Source organism: Rosa rugosa, chromosome 3 (assembly GCF_958449725.1).
Source record: "Rosa rugosa chromosome 3, drRosRugo1.1, whole genome shotgun sequence".
Lineage (NCBI taxonomy): Eukaryota > Viridiplantae > Streptophyta > Magnoliopsida > Rosales > Rosaceae > Rosa > Rosa rugosa.
The window spans coordinates 821,676-848,214 of record NC_084822.1 but is presented as its reverse complement, the minus strand read 5'-3'; the positions used below and the strand labels follow the sequence as shown (position 1 = coordinate 848,214).

Sequence of the window (26,539 nt, the reverse complement as noted above, 5' to 3'; positions counted from 1 at the left end):
AAATTACTAGAATTTACAACCCCCTCTACAACAGGAGAAACCGATCTTCTACTGATCACTCCTGCTGAAGTTGCCAGAGCAAGATCAAAAAATTATCAATTTATGCATATTGGAGCAGTCCAAGTAGGCATAAAACTTCTAGCTCGAGAAGGCATAAACTGTTCAGTACTACGTGTCTTACAAGACAATAGACTAACAGATTTTCAAGCTAGTCTGCTGGGAACCCTTGAAGCATCTTTATGCAACCAAGTGGCATACTTCAACTGCTTCCCAAACTTCTCAACCAGCTTGAAAGATGCAGCTCACTGTCTAAGACTGAGAGTCAAGACAGATGACATATCTATGAAAAATGAGATGCAAGAATTGGCAATAGTATACAGAATATACTATAAACTGATGAGTACCACAGTAGAGCCAAAGACAAGGATATCAAATATCCCTGGTCTTAGTACCGGATTCCTCACCAGTCAAAAGAACCATTCACAACAGATCCATAAGGTTACTTGGAATGAAGTAACTTTTCTCATTGAATGGAAATTATCTGGTCCGAAGCTACCAGCAGAAAGTGCAAAAGCTAAAACTTATGAAAGCAGAAAGACTGGAGAAATCAGTCTGAACTTTGAAAATCACAGAAAAAGTGATGCCTGTCCTGAGAATATCAAGATAAACAAAAATCTTCTCAGAAGAAGCTACAGCACTAGAGAAGCTAGTGTTAGTGGTACAAAATACTCTAAAGAACCCTCAGAGTCCATCACTGAAGAAGAATTAGAAGCTAATCTGAACGATTAGAAAAACTAATCGAAGAAATGCTTGGAGCACAAAAGCTCTATGATCTTTATAAAGAAGCAGAATTTTGCGAAAATCCTGATCGATTAGAAAAACTAATCGAAGAAATGAAAAACTTCAATCCAGGAAAGGAAAGAAAACTCCTTCCCTACCAAGATGTTGACATGGAAGACGGAGAAAGCTCCAAAACTTTCATCACTAGAGAAAAGGGAAAAGTGAAACTCCCTATACATAAAGCCCCTACGAGCAGAAATGGAGAAAAAAATTCTCAAAGGTTTGTCCCAGAGGACAAGATACCCAGAGTACCAATTTCCAACTATGGTATCTGGCTAGATTTAGATAAAGCTCTAGACAAGAGGAAAACTCTTGACCAATGGGTAGACAACCTGATGATGGCATCTGCTCTTACCCTTGGAAAATTTGAAGCTCATGATCTTCAGATGTACTTTGAAACTACTCTCACAGGAGTAGCTAAGAAGTATTACTATTCTTTCAAAGAAACAGCCAGAGGAAAAGAATGGCTGGAAGAAATCAAAACTTCAAAATCTCCGTATGATTTTGCAGCACCACTGTACGATCAGTTCTGTGGAGATCTTGCAAATATGAGTGAAAAGGCTAGAGAAATGGCCAAATCAAATATCTATGCTCTCAAAATCTGTGACATGAGATATTTTGAAGAATACTTGAATGAATTTCAAGAATATTACTGTACAATTGGTGAACTAGAAAATACTGATGTAGTCAACCTGTTGCACAGGAAACTCCCTGAACCATGGAGAACAGCTGTGCGAGAAAGCATAGCAGAAAAACCAATTGAAAGATTTTCAGTTGGAGGAATTGCCGACAGAATCCTGCAATTACTGAAAGAACAATGCAAAGCCAATCTTAGAGCAAAGATGGCCAAGAAACAACTCAAATGAGTTGAAAACTTCTGTTACGGAATACTGGACATGCCAACCAACTGGGGATGTCATGAATCCAAGTTCTACAGAAAAAAGAAAGGAAAATATTACTCTAAAAAATTCAAAAAGAGTAATCAAAGAAAAAATTCGAAATTCAAGAAAAGTTCCAATTACAAGAAACAACAGGATGAAGATCCAAAAAAGAAATTCTTCAAGAAAAAGAAGAATACCCATCTACATAAACAACCAAGCAAGAAAGCCTGCAGATGTTGGTTATGTAAAGTTGAAGGGCACTATGCCAATGAATGCCCGGAAAAAGGTAAAAGATCTTCTACTAAGGCTCTCTTTGAAGAGTATGAGCATATAGTAGAATCAGCTAATATGAAGGGCTATGAAATAGCTTATTCTGATGATGAAGAAGACGACAGGTCAGTTTACTCTGCCTGGTCTGAAGAAGAAGATTCATCTGAGTCTGAGACAGATTCTGAAGTAGAGTACTTCGAATCCAGACAAATGAATGTTTTGAAAATCAAAAATTGGGAAGAAAGCAAGACAGAATCCTTAATGTCTTCTTATCAGGTGAACCCTGGTACATTCGTTTGTGACTACTGCCTATGTCACGAAAAGAATGGTCTCCCTATGTTTTGTGAAGAGTCAAAAAAGACTTATCACAAAGAATGCTTCATAGCTGAAGCAAGAAGAAAAACCAAGAATGGCCTTGTCAGCCAATTGGTTGAACAAGAATATGAAGAATATTTCTCTGAACAAAAAGAGAAAGAAGTAGAGACTTTGTTCCAAAAAATTATGGAACCATCTTCCTCAAAAAAGATGGAAGAAATCATCGATGAAGAAAAAACCGATGAAAATTTAAATTTTGAACTGGTTGAACCACCAGAATTTGTTCCAGAAGAATGCAAGCCATTCATTCCCAAGGAACAAGCTCAAGAAAATGAGCTTCAACAATCGAAAGTCGTCTCTACGAGTAGATACAGCAACTACATAGAGATTGGACTAAAATTCCCTTATCATAAAAAATATCATCTACATGCCATTGTAGATAATTGATCAGGATTTACAGTTGCAAAAAGATTTGCAATTCCAGAAGAACTCTGGAAAGAAGATAAGAAAAGAACTGCTACTGGTGTTACTTTTGATGGAAGCCATCTTACCATGAATAAAGTAGCAAAAGATGTTCACATCACCATTGGTGGAGGAACATTTATCATCCACAATGTCTGGCAATCTGAAGGCCAAGGTGCAGACTTCTTGTTGGGAAATGACTTTATTCTCCAACAGAGATTTATTCAGGATGAAGAAGCAATAGGCTTCAGAAAAGGAGAACCGGTGTTCTGGGCAGATAGGCTTACTCAAGCCAGAAGTGTAGTCGGTCCTCACTTTACTACCCAATATCAGAGATCGCAACAGAATAGTGGTGATCTCACCTCCTACAAACCCAAATTTGAACCCATACTCCAAATCAAACAACAAGACGAATTACTTGTTGAAGCATCTTCTGAAGAAGAAGAAGAAGGAACTAGTGAAGAAGAAGAAGCTAGTTTCATTCATGAGCATAACCTCAAGCACTTTCAGAATAAGCTTGAGTCTTAGAAAATTCCCACTCTTGAAAAAATCAAGAAACTACTCGAGCAGAACATCGATGTAGACCCTCAGAAGTTTTGGGAAAAAGACCCAGTGGTCTGTGAGTTAAGATTACATGACATGAATGTTATCTGTCATGTCAAAGCCATTCCTCAGTACAAAGAGGAAGACCAAAAAGAATTCAGAAAAGATATTGAAGATCTCCTGAACAAGAGATTAATTCAACCGTCCACTAGCCCTCATCATGCTCCAGCATTCTACGTGAGAAATCATGCAGAAAATCTAAGAGGAAAAGCTAGAATGGTGATTGACTATAGAGATGTCAACAAGAAGACTGTCAAAGACGGTTATCAAATTGCTCAAGTAAGAGTACTGATTAACCAGCTCAGATGAGCCAAAGTCTTTTCAAAATTCGATGCAAAGTCGGGTTTTTGGCAGGTCAAGATGCATCCTGAGAGTATTCCTCTCACTGCATTTGGAACACCACAAGGACATTACGAATGGTTAGTAATGCCTTTTGGTCTAAAGCAAGCTCCCTCAATCTTCCAGAGAAAAATGGATAATATCTTCAAGCATGTTGCGGAGTTTTGCGTCGTCTACATAGATGACATTCTGGTCTTCTCTAAAAATGGAGAAGAACACATGAAACACCTCCACGAGGTTGTAAAGCTGATAGTTCAGCATGGAATTATCCGAGGCGAAAAGAAAATCTTCTTTATCCTTGATGAAGTTGATTTCCTAGGAATAAATATCAAAAATGGAGTGATAAAACTCCAACCTCATATCCTTGAGAAGATCTGGAAATTCCCAGATAAGATTCCAGATGCTAAGAGTCTAGAGAGATTCCTTGGTGTCATTAATTATGGGAGAGATTTTATCCCTAAAATATCAGGGTTAACAGCAATGTTATCTCCTAAAACAAGTTCCAAAAGAAAATGGAACTTCACAGAAGACGATGAAAAAATTGTGAAGCAGATAAAAAATCTCTGCAGAAACCTCCCTCCTCTTCAACAACCAGAAGAGAATGATGAAATTATCCTCCAAACAGATGCGAGTGATAATTATTGGTTGGGTGTGGTTCTAGCGAGAGCGCCTGGAACTAACATTGAAAAGATCTGTAAATTTTGTAGTGGCAAGTTCAGCCCTGCAGAACTAAATTATCCCACAGGGGAAAAAGAAATTTTGGCTGTTAAGAAAACAATTTTAAATTCTCCAGCTTTTCTTGGAAAACCCTTTACTGTCCGCACCGATTGTGCCAGAGTAAATAATTTCAAAAATTTCAAACTTGATAAAGCTGCTGATAGAGGAAGACTAGCAAACTGGCAATTATTCCTTAACCAATATCATTATGTTGTTGAATTAATTGCAGGAAACAAGAACTATCTTCCAGACGCCTTAACAAGAGAATTAGCCATGTTCAGTAGAAGAAATGATGACGACGAAGGTCGCAATCCCAGAAGCAGAAGAGCTGGGAAAGAACATGAAACCAATGAGGATCCCAAAGAAAAAATCCTCAAGCGATTCCTGCTAAGTCCAAGAGGCTTAGCCACAACTGATCAATCCCAGGGTAAAGGATTGACTAGCCCGTCTCAAACGGCAGACGGTAAAGGCTCATCAAGACCGTTGACGGCTGTTGCTTTGCCAAAAAGCAAGCCTACTCCAATTGGAGTTATAAATGTTTTTAGGATTAATTTCAGTTTACCCCCCTGAGGTTTGGGGGTGTCATCATTTCACCCCCTCTATTTTCAATTTTGAATTTTTACCCCCTAAACTTTCCAATTTCAACCAGCCGTGTCCAATTTCTCCTATTCCGTCCAAAGTCAACGTTAAGTTAGACTTTTGAGGGGTAAAATGGTCATTTCAAGATAAAAAAAAATAAAAAAATAAAAAAAATATATTTTTTTTCTGTTTTTTTTTTTTTTTTTTTTTTTTCTATTTCTTCATTTTTTTTTTATATATTTTTTTTCTTCAACCTATACACCAAAAGTTATAATAGGTTTATAAAAACAAAAAAAATACTCTAGGTGGTTGAAAGCCACTCGCTGGTCTACGATATTTATGATATATCTCCGATAAAATGAAGAATTTTAGGATATATCCCCAATAAAGTGAAGAAATATCTGTAAAAAATTATTTCACACTCGCTGGTCTAAGATATTTGTGATATATCTCTGATAAAGTGAAGAATTTTAGGATACATCCCCAATAAAGTGAAGAAATATCTGTATAAAATAATTTTACACTTTATCTGTAAATAAATATCTGTAAAAAATGATTTTACACAGATATTTCTTCACTTTATTGGGGATATACAGATATTTACAGATAAATTGTAAAATCATTTTTACAGATATTGCTTCACTTTATTGGGGATATATCCTAAATTTTTTCACTTTATTGGAGATATATCACAAATATCGTAGACCGAAAATGATTTTACACAGATATTTCTTCACTTTATTGGGGATATACAAATATTTATTTACAGATAAAGTGTAAAATTATTTTTTACAGATATTTCTTCACTTTATTGGGGATATATCTTAAAATTCTTTACTTTATCGGAGATTTATCACAAATATCGTAGACTAGCGAGCGGCTTTTAACCACATAAAGTATTTTTTTTGTTTTTATAAACCTATTATAACTTGTGGTGTATAGGTTGAAAAAAATAAATAAATAAAAATTAAAAATAAAAATGAAGAAACAGAAAAAAAAAAAAAAAAAAAAAAAAAAGATTTTTTTTTATTTTTTGGGTCTTGAAATGACAATTTTACCCCTCAAAAATCAAAGTTAACGTTGACTTTGGACGAAATAAGAGAAATTGGACACGGCTGATTGAAATTGGAAAGTTTAGGGGGTAAAAATTCAAAATTGAAAGTAGAGGGGGTGAAATGATGACACCCCCAAACCTCAGGGGGGTAAACTGAAATTAATCCATGTTTTTAATTATGAACTTCGAACTTTTGATACTCCTGTGTTCAGAACTGGCAGGAGATTACCATCAGAAGGCAATCTTGGATAATCTGTTATTTGCCTTTCAAGAAAGAAGCAGTGGTCTAATGTTTCCAGCTCTCTTTGCATTAGCTGAAGAACTTTACGAGAATGCAAGACCACAGTTCGAAGAATTACAGCAGAGTGCTGTCAAGAAAGAAAAAATTCACTTCCTAGAAGATCCTGAAAGTGCTAAGGTCCCTATCATAGCACTCAAAGAATCAGACTAGCATGAATTCCATTGTCCGATAGGAAGTCATAATTCTGAAGATCGTATTCCTCCAACCCTCTTCATCATTGCAGGACCTTATGTTGGAAGATACCTTGTAAATGTTCAGAGTGAACATCCACAAGAACACAAGCTTTGGCTTGTTGAAAATGGTTTTGTCCATAATCTGTGGACTAAAACTAATGATGATCTCAAAGGCTTGCCTCCAATCCTTGTCAACACAGTCAAAAACATAAGAAAAAATGATTGTACGCTTCGTCTGAAGTTCAGATCCACCCCCCCCCCCCCCAGAATGGATCAAAAAGGCAAATGGTGAGGTTGAATATATTTCTCCATATCATTATGTGAGAGTTATTCAAAGACAATATCTTCAGCCTGCCTGTGTTGGGTACAATGGCCAACCAAACTCAAGCATCCCTTGGATGAAAGCCATGGCCCTAGAATATATTAAGAAGATCATCTCCGAAGATATCAGCAATACCTTCCTGGCAGCAGGAGAAAAAACAATTATCACTGCTTACGATCATCCTGACGTAGTCAGCAGCGACCTATTCCTATCTCTCACAAGAAAAGAGATAGACTCGACAATGGCATGCATGCAATGGGTGGAAAATCTTGAAAATGACAACCACTACAAGATGTATGTTGATACAGATGTCGAAGACAATGCTACAACAGTAAGAATGACCCAAACAGACAACAACTCCTTTGTCTTTGGCCACAATTCAAAAACAGACGAGAACATGTGAAGCTTCGGGTGTAGAAAGCACCGAAAGCACTTTTGGATTTTTCCCAAAAGCTACTTTTGCTTTACAAAAAAGATAGGTGAAAAACTTTTCACCTAAAGGAATCTGCTTTTCCCCGACCGACCTCCACCAGCAGGAGCACTATGGAAAGCAGAAAAATCACGGAGTTGTGCTGTACATTTTATGTTTTGAATTCTAGTTTGAGTTCCGCTCTCTATATAAGGAACTTTAGTTTCATTTGTAAGGCATTCGAAAAAACCTAGATCAGCTCTAAAATTCAAAAATAGTATAGCAGTGTGCTTCCTTCCTGTCTAGTGTGAAGTAGTGTGCTTTCATTACAAGTAAGTACTGTAACTCAGTCTCATGGATATCTAAACAGCTTTTAAGCTGTTTACCTGAGAATGAGGCTCTGGATTCTTAGCTTGTAATTATGTTTATATGAATAATTTCAGTGTGTTCACCCACTTCATCAAGTTTTTAAATTCAGCAAGTTATCTGTTATCTGTTGTTGTACTAATTATGTTCTGCCATTATCATATACTCTCTTTAACTTCAGATCTCCTCCAGCTTAGGAAACTTTGCCACAGCTTAGGATAGAAACAAGCAGCAGTGATTCCGCCTGTTAAAGTAACCGTTAGGCAGGGAGCCGTTAGGTGAAAAACTTGGGCATGTTGAAGGCTAGTTTTGTTTTTCTCAGAAGTTGGAACAGGGTTTTCTAAGAAAAAGTGAATTTTGAACTCAAAAGTCAGCATAGGATATACTAGGCACTACTTTAGAAAGGACTACCCTTATGAGTCTTTTCCCCTAAAAGTTATGTAATTGGGCAAAATACGTAGATGATGGACCAAATGGGCAAAATACCATAAGTTTTTGGGCAAACGGGCTTAACCCCATAAAAGAAAGCAAAAGAAAATTATACATTACACACACACACATTATTATTATCATTATACATACATCTAAAGCCGAAATACTGTTTCAAGCACTGCTCATTACTGTTCCTCGACACTGTTCATTCGAATTGGCGGTTTTACCCTCGCTTGAAATTTTTTTGCAGCTCTGCCACTGCCCACTGACTTGGATATATCGCTCTTCCCGTTTTCATCTTTCTTCTACACTCCTGTAGTCATCATTTTCAGTTATTAAGAACGAGAGAGAGAGAGAGAGAGAGAGAGAGAGAGAGAGAGAGAGAGAGAGAGAGAGAGAGAGAGAGAGAGAGAGAGAGAGAGAGAGAGAGAGAGAGAGAGAGAGAGAGCCAGAGAATGAGAGAGATAGAGAGAGCGAGAGATAGAGAGAGCGAGAGATAGAGAGAGAGAGAGAGAGAGCGAGGGACATCGGAGGCAAATCCGTAAAACATAGAGTCGTCGCCCAGTGAAGCCAATTGAATCCGATAATTTCAAGCTTGGGTCATTCTGTCATCTAATTCTCAGGTCTGATTTTTGCGAAATGGAGAGTTTCGAATTTCCGAAATATTGTCTTGATTCCATTCTTCTGGGCTTGGTTATTGTGGTGTTTGGATGGAAATTTGGGGTTTTGGATTTCTGGGTTTTTGGTGAAATTGGGTTTTGGGTTTGGTTTATTTGATTTTCGATTGTGGAATTTGAGAATAAGGGTTTGGTTTTTGCTTCATTGTTTATGGCTTGGGTGATAATTTCTGGGTTTTGGGTTTGGTTTGTTTGATTTTCGATTGTGGAATTTGAGAATAAGGCATGTTCATTTTGGTAAGAGATCTGTGATTGTTTTTGATTGGTTTTTCCTGTTTTTGCTAATTGAATAAGTGTGGTTTTTCAGTTGATAATTCTTTTTGAGTGAGGTTGCATATCTTGCTATGGTGCTGCTGTTTTTTGATACTGTTTAAATAATGGAATATGCTGTTTTTTTTTTTGGTTCTGCAGATATCAGGAATAGTGTGTTATAAAAAAATACAAGTATTTCAAATTCAGGTACAAATGTTTACTTGATGTTGTTAATGTACTATAACGTTTTTTTATAAAAGATGACAGAACATAAATTGAATGTTGTCATTACTAAAGCATATCTGTGCCCATTATTGATTTCATTGTTTGTTAGAAGAACACAAGCTCAATAAGTCAATTGCTTTAACATGAGCAAATCAGGTGTTTAATGAACACCTGCTTACAGAAAAAAATAAAGGGCTGTAGGTCTTAAAGACAAACTTTTAACTAAAATTTCATTTAAAATTCTTATTAAATCATGTTTTAGGTTTGATTTTCTGATTAAATTTTTGCCCTGCTATTCGTCCATATTTAAAAGTTGTATTCAGTTTTTGTTTCATCAGATGCATGAATAAAGCCGGATCACTGTTTATTCAACTGTTTCTCAACATTGTTCATTTTGAATTGTCGGTTTTGCCCTTTTTGTGTCCCTCAGTTATAAGTTTGTCATTCTTCCACACCCTTCTTATGTGATAGTTTTTTAGGGTGGCGGTTTTAGAATAGAAGAGACTGGAGCAGTGGAAGGCGATAGGAGATATTATGCTGTTGGAATCGAGAGCTGGAGAAGAAGTTAGTCCGCGTTACGTTTGGATCGATCTTGAAAGCTTCGCTATCGAAGGTATTGTTTCCCAAATTTTTATGTTTTTTCGTTTTGATTGGGGTTTTTGTTGCGGTTGGGTTTGTATTGATATGGGTTTCGATGTTTTAAGGGTGTTGTTTGTCCTCGACCTTGGGATTCGAGTGATTGATTGGAAGAGGTTCAAGGTGAGGTTTTGATTTTGGGTGATCTCAAAACTTCGGCTTTCAATTGATATGGGTTTCGATTTTTTGGGTGTTTTCTTTGTACTGGTGTTAATGCTCGGAATGCCGCCAAGTGATGTCGGCTTCCGATAACGTGGATGAGGGTCCAATCTTCCGATATGTGTGTAGTTTACTTCAATCCCGCTAATCTGTCAAGAGAAATACAACGGCGTCAAGAGAAGAGACCGCGGTTGGCGGTCTTCGCTCCTCCGATGCTAAAGTTAGACGATGTACTTGTATTGACAAACGTAGCGGTATGTAGCTATTGAATGCGTAATGAATGAGGAGAGAGAAGTGGACCTTTTATAGGTGATAGGGTGAGTTCCTTCACCCTTGTTTTCGATGTGGGACTGATACCCTTCAGTCAGTAGGGTTTTGGTCCTTTCTGTAGAGTTGACTTTGGGTAGCGCGTGTCAGCTCGTCAAGGGACATTTCGGCCTGGACATGGTTTGTCGGTGGAGGTTGTCCTGATGTGTTTTCAGAGACCATCTTGTTGGAGTCATCCCGACAAGGTGGAATGGTTATGCGTGAGTGTTGATTATGGCTGGCAGGTATGATATACCTACGAGTCCCCAGTCAAGGAGGGATTTCTTGGTTGGGGAGTAGCCACAACTAAGGTGGAGCCTTCAGCTATATGTCGGGCATAATCAATGCGAGTGCGCCTTCAACCATAGATTTTATCTGAGCGGTCGCTTGTTGCCCTTTTGGGTGGGCCCCTGCTAGGTCCTCCAGGGAGTCCCCCACTCCCCGGCTAAGAAAGACATTCGTTTGGTCGGGATGATTATTTGATGAGGGGAGCTAATTGATAGCAAGAGGCGGTGGGTAGCGATCGCACTCTTTAGGTGTCTTAGTGTCGGGAAATTAATGGCCAGATCAATAGCTGCCGTGGGCTATGTTAATGATTCCCTTACTCTTTCCCGGAGGAGAATAAACTTGACTGCACTGCCTCGTTAAGGTCAGTGTACCGCTAATGAAAGGGGTATCCATGATTGGGAATGCTCCGCTAACAAAAGACTATGTCGGGTGACCGACTTGTTGATTTTTAGCGGGCTAACGATGTCGGAGACATGTTGGTGAGTAGTTGTCGTTTTACGAGTGAACAATTTGTATTGTAAGTTTGTCGAAGTGAAGTTGGTGTCAACAGTGTGATAATACTGTTGGCGGTGAGGCAAGACTTATGGCGGATAGTTCACTTGTTGTCTGTCGACTTCGTAGAGAACGTCTAAACCAATTAGCGGGTTGAAGGAGTATGTAGCGGTAAACTTACCTAGTTAGCGGAGAAAGATTCAACTTAGCGGGGGAGAAATGACAGTGGAGGCGATTTTTTGAAATTTTGGGTTACCTTGGTCAGATTTTGCATGATTTGCTGACACAGGTGACACGTGGGGCCTGCTAATAGGTATGGCGTGCGTGAAATTGTCGATGCACTTCCGTTTGTCATTTCGTCATAGATGTCGCTTTTATGAGTGCGGTTTTGTTATCGAGGCGTCGTCTCGGTTAGTGGGGGGGCACGTGGCGTGATCCTGGCGGTGATAGCTTTTTCGGCAACGGTTGAGATGTGTCGGAGAGTTTGTATTTAAGGGGGAAACTGTCTCTGTGTTCCCACACTTTGCCCTATTTGCTCTTTGTCATCTTCTTTGTGAAGTGAGAGAACCAGAGAGAACCAGAGAGGGAACCAGAAAGAGCCAGAGAAAAGTGCTGAAAATCATACACCGGTGGTCCAGTGAAGGAGAAACCGTGAGAAAAGCTTGTCGTGAATGCTTTGATTCGTTGCTCATTGGCGTTGTGCTTCTGCGAATTTGAGGTATGCTCTGTTTCTGGGTTTTTCTCGTGTTCTTGTTTTGGTCTGGTTTGTGTGAGTGTATTTGTATCGAAAAGATATGTTTGTGGCTTTTGTGTGCTTTATTTATGGGAATTTCTGGGATTTCTGGGTTAGTATTCTTGAGTGAGTTCTTGTTGGTGGCGGCATGGGGTAGGATTAGATCTAACTTTGACTACCAACTTCTAGGTTTAGTGTTTGTGTGGCATGCCGGCCGTTATCGATATCTCAAGTAGCGAAGAGTCTGACGTGTCATCACTTAGCTCGTCGGAAAGTGAGTTTATTGATTCGTTGCGTCGTGGTGCTTCTGCAGGGGATAACACCGATAAACAGCTAGATCTTGTACCGCTACAGACCATCCTTCCGCCGTCAATGGTTTCGCGTGAGGGTGATGAACACGTTGTTGTCCGCCGTAGTATGGAAGTGGAAACTAGTTTAACTGATAGTGATGAAGACAGTGTCGGTACCTCCGGGCAAAGTGACGGAGGGATTGAAGTTGGGGATGAAGGTCAAAGTTCCGAGGCTACTAATTTTTCGTGGTTTTTAGATGATGGTGTCGGAGTAGAGGAACCGTCCTCCATCATGTCGTGGCGAAAGATTCAAGCCGTTAAAGATTGATTTCGACTGCCCGGCATTGTGAAGTTGAGGCCCTGAAAAAGGGTGAAAAAGCTACCGACCTGGCGGAAGGTTACGCCGCTATCCACGAGGCCATACTTCATCATGGTGTGAAGTTACCGCTACTTCCCTGCATGCAGTACCTGGTGTACGAGTTGAACGTTGCGGTGGGTCAAGTGTCAATTAACATATGGAAAATGCTACTGGCATTGATCACCCTGTGGAAGTTGTCGGGGTGTGAGTTTCCTACTATGGCGGAGGTGCAGTTTTTCTATGAGCTGACCTACAATGAAAGGAAGAAGTGTGGAGATACCGTAAGGCTAACTCGCCGGCCTGGCGCTCCTAGGCTATTAGAGCACACTCCCGACTCCTCAACAACCTGGCGGACGTCTGTTTGTGTCGCTACTGATGGTTGGGAGTATGATACCCGACCAGAAGGGGCGGAGGCTCCGGTATTCAGGGTTCCGTCAAGGTTCCAAGCAATCAAAGGTTGTTGGTTGGAACTGTGCTGCACGCGTTTCCTGTTTGTCGTTTGCTTTTCCGTAAATATTTTCATCTTTGTTGCCCTTTCTGATAGTGTTTATGTTTTTATAGTGGGTTTGAGGCCGAAATTGACGGACATCGAGAAGTAGAGGGTGTGTCGCGTGCACTACTGCTGGGAGCACAGGAGTTGCGTCGACCTTCGTGTCTTGTCACACTGGTCCCTACTCATTCACTTGAATCTCACTCGCGAGCCCGGTAAGCGGTGTTTTACCGATACTTCGTTCTTCTTTTTTTGACTTGTCGGGAAATTTTTTTTTTGTAGCGGAGATTCCTACTTACAAAAAGACCAACGCAGTACTGTGAAAATCTATGGCTGACATTGGCGGGATCAAGGATTATGTCAACTTCATGATCAATGAGTCTGTTAAAGTGAAGAAGCAGACTGTTGACCCCGTGACAAAGGTTGTGTCGGAAGGGGCGGAGGAGATAATCTTGGAGGCTCCCTTGCACTTCAACCGGAATAAGCTGAAGAAGAGGAAAAGTAGAGGGAAAGGAAAAGAGGGGGAGGATACAGAGGGGCAAGAAACTTGGAGGCTGCTATTGCAGAGCCTCAGAAAAAAGTTAATGTTGTTGGTGGGGAGCATAGTGTCGCTACGCCAGCTGAAGATGTTGACAGGGAGAAGAAGAAGAAGAACATGGAGGATAGAGGGGGGGTTAAACATGTTGTGGGGCAGCCCTCGACCAAGTCTGGCCTGCCGCAAAAAAGGAAAATGGTCGCCTCCGCCATGCAGCCAGATCTTTCGAAGAAGGCAAAGATGGGTGAGAAATCGGTGGCTGAAGCATCTGCTGCAACCGGCCCTACAAATGTTGGAGGCAAGTTTGTCTCTGATAATCCTGTTGTGGGGTTAGTGGAAAGTGCCCCTCCAGCCAACAGGCCTTTCTGTATAAGTTATGCGAGCGCCTTGGTCTTGGTGGCGAAGCTCTAGTGGCTCGTCCTGTCTCGTCTTCAAATCTGGAGAAGTCCCTGGACTTGCTTCTGAAGGGTGCTCACGAGCTTTATCTTCATCAGGGCTCGGCGGAAGAGCGCAAACTGAAAGAAGAGCTTCTTCAGATTCGGCGTGACTTAGAGGTGGAGAAGGAGAAAAATAAGGCCATAGCTGGGGATCTTGCCTCTCTTGACGGTGCTTTACTTGACGTTAAAGAGAAGTTTAAGACTGCTGTGGCCAAAACTCTTGAGGATGCCGCCACCATTTCCAAGCTGAAGGAAGAGTTGAAGGCCCTGCAGAAGGAAAAGTCTGAAAGAGAAGACACCGTCGCTCAACTGCAGGAGGCGCTTGCCTCCAAGGAGAAAGAATTGGCTGATCTTCAGGCTGCCAAGGAGGAAGAGGGGGCCAAGTTGGCGGAGGAAGAAAAAGAAATGGTGCGTCTGGAGGCGGTGGATGCCTTTAAGAAGTCGTCAGAGTTCAAGGAACTCATGACGGATGCTGGCAAGCAAGGTGCAGCCGCCAACTTTAAGGAGCTGAAAGATCAAGGCTACCTCAACTTCTACAAAATTATAACTGATCAGGCCCCTCTAAAATCTACAACGGGCGAGGATGATGTGGAGGAGGATGTTGAGGGATCGGAAGATAGCGGTTCCTCTGACAATGGCAGCTCTAAAGGTAGCGAGGCGAGTAGCTCTTCAGAGGGAAATGGCATGAAGTCTGACGGTAACCCTGAGACTCCAACGCAGACCAGCAAAGCTGAGAAGAGGAAATAGACGCCTGTTCACCAGCCGGTTGAGAAGCGCCGTCGTGAAGCTCCTGTGTCGGGATCCGCTCCTCATGCTGAGTAGAAGTAGGATAGGAGGATGATAAGTTTGTTGTTTTTTGTTTTTTTTGTTTTTTTTGTTTTTTTTGTTTTTTTTTTTGTTTTGGCGGTTTCCAGACACCTGTGTAACCAAAATTGTACTATTGCGTTTTTTCCGTTAATTTAAACATGACGGTTGTTTTTAATGGAAGTTTATTGGTTAAGGAATTTGTGTTTGTGGTGTGTATATTTTTTGTATGTTAATGAAACATGAAAGGGATTAAGATTGGCCCTTTAAATGCATACATATCGAGCGGACGGTACAGATTTCCTGTTTTCGACCACTTTCCGGCCACATTTTTACATCTTAACCGTTCAGTTTTTAGGTCCTAGTGTATAGATCACCTCTGCAAAATTTCAGCCAATTTGGTGATCGTTAAGGCATATAAAACTGCAATTTACCATTATAAATACGAACGGTTCCGATTTGACAGATTCGGTCCGTTCATGTAAAATGCAGTTTTGGATGCCTTAACGATCACTAAATTGGCTGAAATTTTGTAGAGGTGATCTATACACTAAGGCCTAAAAACTGAACGGTTAAGATGTAAAAATGTAGCCGGAAACTGGTCGAAAACAGGAAATCCGTATCGAAAATTCAGTACGGACGTCCGCACCTGAGAATAATTCTATATATATATATATATATATATATATGGGACAATGGTTTGAATAATTCCTCGTTTCATTGATGACTGGGCTGACCCAGCTTCTTATAAAAAATATGTACCCGTTGGGTAGCTTTGCTTAGCTAATATCGTTGCAAAAATTAACTAAGTGAAGATGCTCTTGGGCATGTTGTCGCGCTACTTGTAGTAGTAGCGGAGATGTTGAGTGTTCTATGGATGAGTGGATGTGATGTCGTCCTTGCTCTTTAAGTAAAATGTATCGGGACTTACCACCTCTGTGATTTGATAAGGTCCTTCCCAAGTTGGGCGAAGTGCTCTTGGCGGTGGTATGACTTCCTTCATGACCCAGTCGCCAAGTTGTAGGTTTCTGGCCTTCACACGGTTGTTGTAGAAACGTGACACCTGCCGTTTGTTTTGTAAATTGTGCAGGTGGGCTTTGTCTCGTTTTTCCTCCAGTAGATCTTTGTCTAGGTTGACGCCGGCAACGTTTGTTGTTGCATCATGTCCGTCAATCCTAGCTGTTGGTTCGGTTATTTCAATGTGAAGGACTGCCTCTGTGCCAAACATCATACAAAAGGGAGTTTCGCCATTGGCGGATGTGGGTGTTGTCCGTATGGCCCAAAGGACTTCCGATTGCTTTTCAGCCCATAGGCCTTTTTTGTCCTCCAATTTTTTCTTGAGCAACTTCTTGATGATTTTGTTGGCGGATTCCACTTGGCCATTTGTCTGGGGGTGTGCCACTGAAGCGAAACGCATCTTGGTGCCGTGTTTGGCGGTGAAGCTGATGAGCTCTTCGTTATTGAACTGCGTTCCGTTATCGGTAATGATTGTGTCGGGCACTCCATAACGACAGTAAATATTTTTCCAAAGGAAATGCTGGACCTTAGCGGTTGTGATGGTCGTTAATGGTTCAGCCTCAATCCACTTACTGTAGTAGTTGATTGCTACAATTATGTATTTGAACTGACCTTTGGCGGTTGGGAGTTTTCCGACAATGTCTAGCCCCCACATGGAGTGAATCCAAGGTGCAATGATGATGGATAGCGGTTCTGCAGGTGCATGCGGGAGATCCGCGTATTGCTGACATTTGTGACAAGATCTTGACGTCTCTTTGGCGTCATCCCCTAATGTTGGCCAAAAGTATCCTTGGCGCATGGTGCGGTTGGCTAATGATCTGGCTCCTGAGTGGTTTCCGCACTCTCCGGTATGTATCTTTGCGAGGACCTGTTTTCCATCTTCTGGCGTTAAACATCTCAAGTTGGGGTGTGTGAATCCCTGGCGGTAGAGCTTGCCACCTTGAATGTTGTAATGTGTTGCCCTTCTAACCAGTTGTCTTGCTTCGACCTTGTCGGATGGCAACGTCCCATCACGTTTGTAATTGAGTATCTCATCCATCCAGTTTGGACTCACCTCAATTGTGTAAATTTTTGCCATGGTTTTAGTGATGCTAGGTTTTTCAAGGGTTTCCACTCTTCTATCGGCCTGACTTTGATGTGGTTGAGCCGTTGCTAGGCGTGCCAGGGAGTTAGCTTTTGCATTCTTTTTGCGGAGTATCTGCGTGATGTTGAAGAAACTGAATTTTCCAAGCAGTTGTCACGCCCCGAATTCTGAATAAGTAATTCATATCCGAAACATGAAACTCAAATACCCTGTTCATATGTTCAGAATTTTTTTTTCTCAAAAACAACCACACCTTACACCTCTTAATATTACATAAACCAAATCCTCAAGCTACTTATTACAGGGCACTCTCACCAAATCAAATTGTAAGGCTCAAATGAGCATAACTCTCCTCACAAAAACAAATGCTGTAAATCCAATACTAATACTCTAAACCGCAGGATCACTGCCCTGATTCTCCTGACCTGTAGGATTACCCGCTACACCGTTTGACTAGTGTACCAGGATTTGCAACAACACAAAATCCGGTAAGCTTTTGCAAGCCCGTATGAGTAAACAAGAAAGAACGGTTGATTTATTAAATTACAATTCTTATAACTCAAGTAAACAACCAACACACTCACAAGATAACTCCAAAATTCACAGAAACATAAAAGAAAGAATACTCTCGATACTCTCTTTTAAAACTCAACATTTGGCAGACAGACTAGAACTCTGACTGATCACAACCAACAAATATTGCAGCATTAATATGTGAAATAACATTAAAGCAATGCATGGTCGATTCTCTTTTCACTAACACCTTCACATATTAATAATATATCCCAGACAGATATTTGATCAAAATAATATAAGTACACTTTTCTTCTTAGTGAATTTTCGGATTAACTGGTAACAAATTATAAATCCACTTGCTAGGGTATGTCTACTATACCCAAAGCACGGGTAAGCCAGATTGACTGGTAACAAATCATAAATCCACGTGTGTTAATGTCTAAAAGTTCGGCGGTAGCTGAACCTTTGTTAACGCTGATCCGGTGGGCGGATCGATACTTGTGATGCTCTCAAAGCTTCCGCTACCTGTCAAGTAAAATACAAAGGGCGTCAGAGGGAGACCGCGCTGGGCGGTCTTCAACTCTCCGATGCCTAAGTTAGTCAATATATTTATGTTGATAAAGTAACAATAGGTAAGTATTGAATGCGTAATTAATGACGAGAGAGGAGAGAACCTTTTGTAGGTGAGGAAGAGGAGGTTCTTCTCTTTGTTTCCGATGTGGGACTGAAGTGTTTCAGTTCCCAGCTCTGGGAGCTACTGATGCCATTTTGGCAAGGCGCGTGGCGACGCGTCGGCGGTGATCTGGGGGTGATCCGACGCTGAGGTTGTAGCCCGCCTGGCGATGTACCTGTATGTCATTCCTTTGGTTGGAATTAGTACCTTTAGCGGTACAATGAGCGTGACCCATTATAGCTAATTATGCTTGCAAATGTACATGTATGTACAAGTCCCCCAAGTCCCCAGTCAAGGAGGGCAATCTTGGTTGGGGAGTTGTTCGGCGGTTTGAAGCGTTTTCTTCCGCTAGACTTGCAAGAGCATAATTAGCGTCAGTACGTTGTCAACCATGGATTTTAGTGAGCAAATGCTTTATACCCTTTTAGGTGGGCCCCTGCTAAGCCCCCCAGGGAGTCCCCCACTCCCCGACCAAGGTAGACCTCCGGATGGTCGGCGGATTGTTTGTTGAGGGGGAGCTGCACGGAGCAGAGGGTGTTGGGTAGCGAACCCAATCTTAGTACCCAGGTGACGGGGGTCAACGTGCCTGATCAGGGCCGTCGTAGACTGTTGACAAGTCCCCGTGTCCCGTAGGGACCGTCTGACCATAACGCCGCGTGGCGGTCGTTGTCAGAGTGAGACGTGGCCTCGGGATCCGCCGCTGACTGTAGCAGGAAGCAGTGTCCAGTAGATGTGCTTAGCGGTATGGTATTGAGCGGTATTGCTCTGAACAATCGTATGCTGTTTGCAAGATGACAAGAAGGTTCCGCTAGAGGTTTTGTAGCGGAAGGTTCCCCGCTGGAAAGATGGCGAGGGTGAAGTTCCGCTAGCGGGGTTTCGATCGGCGGAGACTTCGTCACTTGGAAGATGACAAGGGAGAAGTTTCGCTGGCGGGGTTTCGCTCAGCGGAGACTTCGTCACTTGGAGGATAACAAGGGAGAAGTTCCGCTGGCGGGGTTTCGCTCAGCGGAAATTTCGTCACTTGGAAGATGACAAGGGAGAAGTTCCGCTGGCGGGGTTTCGCTCAGCGGAGACTTCGTCACTTGGAAGATGACAAGGGAGAAGTTTCGCTGGCGGGGTTTCGCTCAGCGGAGACTTCGTCACTTGGAAGATGACAAGGGAGAAGTTCCGCTGGCGGGGTTTCGCTCAGCGGAGACTTCGGACGGTTGGTGAATTCATCCCAAGTGGTTACTTCCACTAGACGCTTCGTCTGGTGGTGGGTGACACGTGTCCAACCCGTAGAGGGTTAGCGTGCGGAGGCCTGTCTCCTAAGCCTGGCCGTCTTCTCGCCATTAATGATAGTAATTATGGATTTCGTAACCGAGGCGACGCCTCGGTTAATCCGGAGAGTAAGTGGAGACCTGCGACACTTGTACGGCTGGTGTGTGATGTCGTTTTTGAGCGGACGGCTTAGAACGCGTTGATGTTGACATAAAAGGGGGGGAACTTTAGCGAGATTTGACACTTTGTGAAAACTTCAAACCTGAGTCGTCGTCTTCAAGCTCTGTACGATTTGCGAAGAGAGTTCCGGGGGACGAAATCTGTTGAGTTATCGGATCTTGAGGACGAGGCCTTTACCGGTGAAGACAAGCGCCTTCAATCACACCAAAGATTTCACCTTTGAGGTTGGTGCTCTGAATCTCATCCCTGTTCCATTGAATTTCTGTGTGTTTGCTTCTGTCAGTTTTTGGGTTTCTTGATTTTGGGGTGTTCTGCTCTTGTTTGGCGTGCTCTGAGTGTGTAAAGTGGGTTTTGGGGATGGGTTTTGGTGTTTTTGACACGGTTGGGATTTCGGGATTTACTAGATGGTCGAATCTGGGTTAAGTGTTTGGGGGTTGTTTGTTCTTGTTTTGGTGTTTTCTGGGTAAACTGTTGCTGATGTTCTTGGCTATAACTGATGTAAGAATAGGCTAGATCTGTGTTTGTGCTAACTGGTGTGGGTTTTAGGGTTTGGGATGGCTAACGTCATAGAGATTTCGAGCAGTGAGGATTCCGGGTCTGACGTGTCGTTCAGCGCGGCGGATAAAATATTTATTGACTCGTTGCGTCCGTCTGCCCATGCAGGAACCTCACTGCCAGAACCGCTAGAGGTTGAGCCGCTACAGACCATACCTTGGGAAGTAGTTATGGGTCGTGCTCCACGTCCAAAGAGCTCTAGGGCGGGTGAGGCCGCTGCTGCCAAAACTAGGCGCGACGAGCGGTTGGCAAGCAACAGCGCTGCCAGCGGCTCCGCTGAAGGAGAAGAAACGGCGGGGGAGGACGCTGAGTCAGCGTGGTTCCTCCAGTATGGCACCGCCGTTGACGAGGCAGGAGGGCGGATGAATGTTGCCGCCGTCAATCGGGTGAAGCGGATGTTCTTGTTGCCCGGTTCGGTGAAGCTGTGTCCGCCGCTTGCGGACGAGAAGGCATCCGTTCTTCCGGAGGGGTTTGCCGCGGTGCACGAGGCTATATTCCGCCAAGGAGTGACACTTCCTTTGGTGCCGAACCTTCAAATCCTGGTGTGCGAATTTGGCCTGGCCTTTGGTCAAATTTGCCCCAACATGTGGCGGTTGATGCTGGCGCTAAACTCCCTGTGGCGGTTGTCCGGTTGTGAGGGGCCTACCGTGGCGGAGGTACTTCACTTCTACGAGCTGGTCTATGTGAAGCGCCAGGGTTGCAGAGGGCAAGTGAACCTAAGCCGCCGTCAGGGAGCGCCCAAGCTGATCGAGAATCTAAGGGATTCTATGTCCTACTGGCGGGGGACCTTCTGTGTCGCCACGGAGGGGTGGGAGTACCAAGCTGGGTCCAACGAGGGAGAGTCGACGTTTAGAATTAAGTCGGAGTTTCAACATATCCGAGGTTGTTAACCGGTTTCCGCTAAACGTAGTTGGCGGCTTCTTGCACTTGCTGACTTGTATTTTTACTAACGACTATTGTGTTTGTGCAGCAGGACTGCGGTATAACCTAACGCGCGAAGAAGAGTGTCGCGTAGCACGGATCAGAGGTTGCTGGCGGAATCGCAACCTGCTGGACTTTCGACTTCTGACCGGTTGGGAGCTATTGGTCGACCAGCGGCTAACTCACTCCGTTGGTAAGAAATCTCCGCCATACTGTTTTTTTTTTGTAATAAATAACCCAGGCTGACTGGTTTTTTTTTTTTTTAGAAACTCCGCCGGGTAACAAAGCGAGTCGCAACGCTTTTGAAAAAGCAATGGACCGTGCAGAGGTTGACAACTTCCTGGAGGCAATGTACGCCGAGGGGCTGGCGGCCCAGAAGACTGTAGTGAACCCCGAGACACTGGCGCTGAGCCAGTCCGAGGTTCCGGTGGTGCTGCCGATGCCGCACCACTCCCATCTTGGTGGCGACGGCCTGCCTGTCGTTCAGGCGGGGGCCTCCGTGGCCGGCGGGAAAAAAGGGGCCGCAACAGCGGCTTCACAAAAGGAGAGGGTACCCGCCAACAGGCGTGGTCCCCATAAAGAAAGAATGGTGCAGCCGGCGGAGACTGTCACCGCGCCAAGGGAGGAGCCGCCGGCGAAGGGAACGAGGGCCGCTACCGGGGGAACCCAAGGGCGCTTGAGAGAAAGCGCCGGCAGATTGACTCCCCCGAGGAGGAAGAGGGGGAGGATGTGGAGACAATCGGGGCCCGCCAGCAGAAGAAGGCCCGTCAAGCTCCCCCGAAGGCTGCTGTGGTGGAGGGAGAGGCGCCAGCCACCAGTGACTTGGACTCGTTTTCCGCGTATGCGGAGTTTATGAAGGATGGTGAGCGGGAGTTCCTCTTCCATCTCTGTGAACGGCTGGGGTTTGGCGGCCTAGCAGGGATCTCGCGCCCGACGGCTATTGACCAGTCGCCCTACAGCTCGGCGTTTGGTCAAATATCCACAGGGCTGCACGACATGTACGAGGCGGCGTCAAAGCAGCCTCTGGTCGAAGGGGAGCTCAGGGAGGAAATCCAAAGTCTCCAGAGGGAGCTGGCGGAGGCGAGAGAGAAGCTGGCGGAGGCGGAACGGCATCTGGCAAAGGCGGATTGTGACGCCGCGGATGCCCGTGGCAAGCTGACGATGGCCATCCAGCGGGACTTGGAGAGGAATGAACGCGTCTCCAAGTTGGAGCAGGACATCGCCCTGCTGCAGGAGTGGGTAGCCGCTAAGGATAAGAAGATCATTATCCTGCAGCGGGAGTCAGCCGCCAGACTGACGGAGGTGAAGCGGCTGGAGGGTCAGGTTGCCCGCCTGAGGGTTGAAGGGAATAACGCCGCGGCCGCCGCTGTTGAGGCATTCAAACAGTCGGCGGAGTACAAGAAGGCCCTGACTGAGTCGGCGAAGGCTGGGGCCCTAGCGAACGTAGAACTGCTGAAGCGGAAGGGCACCATCGACTTCGCGAAAGCGTCCCAGCCCGATGAGCCACCGGCTAAGAATGCCCCACCGGAGAAGGGTGTCGTACCTTCCCCAGCGGAAGGTGCCCGCTCAGGCAGTGGAGAAAGTGGCGCACGCTCGGCGGAAGGGTCTTAGCAGACTCCTCCTCCTACCCAGTCGGAGGTGTCACGTGCTGGCTTCCTGGCGGCGCACACCCGGGCAGACGGCACAATAGAGACCCCAAGTCCCACAGCCCGAGGGTCAGATCAAAACGAGCCGTTCAATCCCGCCGCCGCATGCTGAAGCAGAAGAGTCTCGTCTCGGACTTCCTTCACCTGATGCTGGGCTTCCAAGCTCCTTTCTTGGGTGGAACTGATGGCCTCACGTCGGGCGTCCTCCACCTGATGTTGGGCTTCCAAGCTCCTTGTTGGGTGGAACTGATGGCCTCACGTCGGGCGTCCTCCACCTGATGTTGGGCTTCCAAGCTCCTTGTTGGGTGAAACTGATAGTCTCACCTCGGACTTCCTCCACCTGATGTTGGGCTTCCAAGCTCCTTGTTGGGTGAAACTGATAGTCTCGCCTCAGACTTCCTTCACCTGATGCTGGGCTTCCAAGCTCCTTTCTTGGGTGGAACTGATGGCCTCACGTCGGGCTTCCTCCACCTGATGTTGGGCTTCCAAGCTCCTTGTTGGGTGAAACTGATAGTCTCACGTCGGGATTCCTCCACCTGATGTTGGGCTTCCAAGCTCCTTTCTTGGGTGGAACTGATGGCCTCACGTCGGGCTTCCTCCACCTGATGTTGGGCTTCCACCACCTCGAGTTGGCGGAGCTCTATGGAAAGGACTATGCATTTTGGCATAGCTTTCGGAGAGAAGAGAGAGTTGAAGTCCCCCCTTCAGCCTTGTGAAGGCTGGGTATTTATAGGAGAAGAGAGTTGACGTGGAAAGGGAAAGGCATGGCTCAATCCCATAAAATCGGGGTGTCAGCCTCCCACTCTCTGCCTACTGACACTCCGGGATGGGCTGGCAGAGTTGGTACGTGACAGATGTCACCACGATGTGGTCCGATATGGTTGGTGAAGGGTCAGAGACAAGTGTCGCCTATCCAAGCTTCCCCTTTTCCTGGAATTACTCTTAGGCCATGCCTTATGTCGGAACTTGACAGGTGGCATGGTTGGTGAGATTTTGCTTTGATTGGTGCTCCATGTCTCATCATGACGATTACATGTGCGTGAGCTTGGAGGTCGAGGCTTTAGCCTTGGAGCTCGTGGTCATGATCCTTAGAGGTCGATGCTTCTAAGCTTGGGGGTCGAACTCTTGGTCTTGGGGGTTGAGACTCTTGGTTCCTTTGGACTGTGCTATTCTAGTAGTGAGGTCGTGATATGCTTTTGCCTTGCCATCCAAGATGGTGAGTCAATCACATGGTGACCGTCCAAGACTTAAGAGGTGGAGATCCAAGGTCGAAGACTTGGAGTACCAAAGTGAGGCATCTCACTAGTCATGATTATTTCCATCTTAGGGTTATCTTTTCTTTCTCGATGAAAGGTTTAAGTGCGTTGAAAGGTCAGAGTCTTGCGTGGACTCTTTGACATTTCAACGCGTCCTACGTGGAGTGGGTTGAAAAGTCAAAAGTATTTGTCGAACCAAATTATGACATCAACAAGCCCCCAGTTCCCTGGCCAGCCAAGGCCTATGTTGGGTAGGGAACTCAATATGAGGAAGAATTTGGTGAATTAATCTCAACTAGGTGGTCCTTAGTGAAAGGCCAAGAGTGAAAAAGTTAACCTTATTGTGTGGGGGTGAGTTTCTATATGTGATAGGTCATCACTATGGTAGTTTGAAGATTGAACTACGGAGGTCCTAAGTGGATGAAGACGACATCCTCGACTAGGGGTGATGATAACCTTGAATGTCGAAGGTCCACGGTAGGAGACTGAACTCATTGTGATTGATCTCCAATAGAGAGAAGGGTAACATCCTTGACAAGGGTGAGGATAGGTTAAATGACTTCCTTTTATTTCCCTTTGAGCTTTAACTATTGGCTCTAATTTAGCACATAAGTGCATTGTCCCTACCTTTGCCATAACTAAACTATTAGCATAATTTATAAGGGAGTGTAAGACCTCTAACTATTGTTCGGTCTAAAAGTCTCACAACTGGTGGTCGTGGTGGTTGAGAGTCAACCGACCTCAAGTGTTCGTTGCGAGTTTCGGCCATTAAGACTCTCTCACCTGACGACTCAAGCGAGTTGGACCTCGAGTGCACTATGTGTGTTAGTCTCAGTTGTTAAGACTTGCTCACCTGTGACTCAAGTGAGCTGGACCTTGAAGGCACTCTGTGAATTGGTCTCGGCTAGCGAGACTCTTTCATCGGTGGCTCAAGTGGGTTAGACCTTGAAGGCACTCTGTGAATTGGTCTCGGCTAGCGAGACTCTTTCATCCGGTGGCTCAAATCCTTGGGGTGTTGGAATACCAAGGATGTGTCTATTATACAAACTACTACTATATTTATCTTAGATGGACTTCTATTGAGATAGCTATACCTTTGTGTTCCAATAAACTTCTAAGAGTTTATATATAGATAGATTTGTGGAACTGGTACCCCACTTGGTCCGCGTCTGGGCATTGACACAGGTTCAACAGTAATGAGCTGATGTAACCAGAGTTAATTAGTCATATGCTTAGCACGGGGGTCTTTGCCGAATTGTTGAATAGATGGATATATTTTCAAGCTAATTCGTTTATGCAAATTCCGATCTCAACATGATTTATAACATGCAAATAGTACAGAGACACATATAGTAGATACATAGAACGCCATATAAGATGTAAAAATCAATACATAATAGAATTGAGCCCCCGGCTCTCTAGGGCTAACATATTCCTATTGATGTTCGAAGATTCATCACTCTTGGCATATCAAGGAAATCTTTAAAGAGGATATAATGGTGCATGTGATCATGCTTTATGATAAGACAAATAAGTAATTTAGAGTAGGGTGTACCGTTTGAGGTGTAGCTCACTCCTTTGAATGTGACTTGTTCCGGACGATGTCTCCATGTGGGCATTTTCTTGATGCAGGCCTTTGGCAACAAAAGGGTTCAGTAGTGGCACGTCGAGACTTTTTCGATGGGAGTGCAGGTCTAAGGGCAATAAGATGGTGGGTTAAAAGCTCTTCCTTCTTCTGGGGTTGGCTCTCCTAGCCACCGATTTTTCGCCATATTGGTGAATGGGTATTTTCGCCGTGCATGCAAGACTCGTAAACCCGTTTATGAATTCGACCCATGCGGCGGTACTCCAGCAACTCCAAATTTCAAGATTATCCGAGCATTGAAACATGATCAGTTGGTGGATGCTGAGTTGCCAATGAAAGTGGAGGGTAAGGCCAAATCACGTCTGTTCTTAAGAGTCAATTGAATCTTCGTGGCATGCGAGCATCGTGGTTCAAGCATATCAGCATTGATGAAGCATTGGGCATGTGCATCCTTTAGCTACATGTTACAACTGTGAGCTAAAGTCTCTCCCACCTTCGTATGATGGTGGCAATTGGCGATGGAGCTCCAAGCTTGTTGAATACCAACGTCAATCAGAGTAGTGGATTGTGGATAGCGAGACGTCGCCTATCATGCATCTCGATACTTCTTATGACAACAACGGTGAATGACTTCTAGCATGAGTGGATTTGAGTCCTTCGTCTTTGATGGGCAAGTGGTCTTGTCGTCAGGCATTTGGCGGTAACTTTTTCACTCTTCCTAGCGACTCCAAAGCTTTTACAACTCTCTCCTATTACGCCAGTGTCCTGGGCTGCCAGGCGTTGGAGGTTCGAGGCCTCTAATTCGATCCAAGGTTGCTACTTCATCGAGTGGTGGTCGCACAATGTCACGAGAATTGAAGTTGCTCGTCATTGACTATGGGTCGGAGGTTCCTACGCGTCCTTGTGAGCTATCATCTAATGACCTGGATGTTGAAGGTAGGGCCGTTGCTGGATTTCTAGTAGAAAGATTCTCCGTGTCAGGTAGCGTGCGTGATCTTTGTGTGAATCTCCTGACTACACCATTCATCAAATCTACAAACTTTGTTTGATCATCAGTTCCCGGCTTGAATTCTAGTGATGGCGCTCCAACGATGATAATCC

The 26,539-nt window shown here is 44.2% G+C and overlaps 1 protein-coding gene across 1 annotated transcript in view; it reads left to right on the top strand.

Annotated features, from left to right (window-relative positions):
* Positions 1–8,385: 8,385 nt before the first annotated feature.
* The window catches only part of LOC133736356 (uncharacterized), a 24,265-nt gene continuing 6,111 nt past the window's right edge, over positions 8,386–26,539 (top strand). The window contains exons 1-3 of the mRNA XM_062163815.1: positions 8,386–8,686; positions 9,152–9,199; positions 9,697–9,830. The gene's annotated coding sequence lies outside the window, so the exon portion shown is untranslated. The remainder of the gene's footprint in view (positions 8,687–9,151; positions 9,200–9,696; positions 9,831–26,539) is intronic.